At 42.2% G+C, this 1,283-nt stretch overlaps 1 protein-coding gene across 1 annotated transcript in view; it reads right to left on the reverse strand.

Moving 5' to 3' along the window:
- Window positions 1–1,283, reverse strand: part of LOC128251284 (zinc finger protein 227-like) — a 14,903-nt gene that overhangs the window by 5,406 nt on the left and 8,214 nt on the right. The window lies entirely within an intron of this gene.

A 1,283-nucleotide genomic window follows, 5' to 3' on the forward strand; every position in this document is an offset into this window, starting at 1 on the left:
AACCCGGAACCATGTGGTTGGTAAGCAAGCTTCTAACCACACAGCCACTCATGCGCCTAATATAGGTAGTGTTGTGTGATGATTGTGGTGGTTGTGGTGGCAGTTTTATGTAGGTGGTGTCGTGTGATGGTGATGGTGGTTGCTGTGGCGATGGAGATTGTGGTGATGCTGATAGTGGCTGATTGTGGTGATGATGGTGGCGGTAGTGTTGTTGTTGGTGGTGGTGGTGGTGGTGGTGGCAATACTAGTTAGGCGCGGTATAAACAATATGGTGATTGCAATGATGGTGGCTCGTGTTAGCTAAGCCGGTAACATTGGTGAAAATAGTGTCAGCTGTTGTAGATGATGACGATGATAATCTTGATGATGACAGTGATGACAACGTTTATGAATATGATGGCGGCGAATACGGAACAAGAGCGGCGGCGGCGGCGGGCGTGCTTCGACGTGTGTGTGCATGTGCGTGTACTTTTTGTTTCGGTAATTTGACTGCGGCCATACTGGGGCACCGCCTTGAAGAACTTTTAGCCGAATGAATCGATCTCAGCACTTTTTTTTTGTTTTAAAAGCTTAGTACCTACTATATAGGTCTATTTTGCCGAACCGCTAAGTTATGGAGGCGTAAACACGCCAACACCGCTTGCCAAGTGGTGGTGGGTGACAAAACACACACATGCACATACATACATATATATATATATATATATATATATATATATATATATATATATATATATATATATGTATATATATATGCTTTCGGTGCGCGACGAGCTTCTTTCAGTTTCCGTCTACCAAATCCACTCACAAGGCTTTGGTCAGCCCAAGGCTATGATGGAAGACACTTGCCCAAGGTGCCACGCTGTGGGATTGAACCTGGAACCATGTGGTTGGGAAGCAAACACACACACACATAAAAGTGTGTGTCTAAAGATGTGTGTATATATAAAAACAAGTATACAGACGTGTTACAACAAAGCAGGTGGGTGTTGTACACAAAGACGTATATGTATAAAGTTGTGTATAAAGATACGGTGAGTGTATATAGATAGATAGATAGATAGATAGACAGAGAGACACAGTGTGTGTGTATCTATCTATCTATATAAATATATATATATATATATAGAGAGAGAGAGAGAGAGAGAGAGAGAGACTTATTTGTGTATATTAAGAATGTGTGTGTAAAAAAAAGAAGGCGAAGAGAAGTGTAGGCGATGACGACACGAAGACAGAAAGATAGAGGCAAAAAGATGAAGAGGGGGGGGGGAAGAATGAGAGAG

Source organism: Octopus bimaculoides, chromosome 30 (assembly GCF_001194135.2).
Source record: "Octopus bimaculoides isolate UCB-OBI-ISO-001 chromosome 30, ASM119413v2, whole genome shotgun sequence".
Taxonomy (NCBI): Eukaryota; Metazoa; Mollusca; class Cephalopoda; order Octopoda; family Octopodidae; genus Octopus; species Octopus bimaculoides.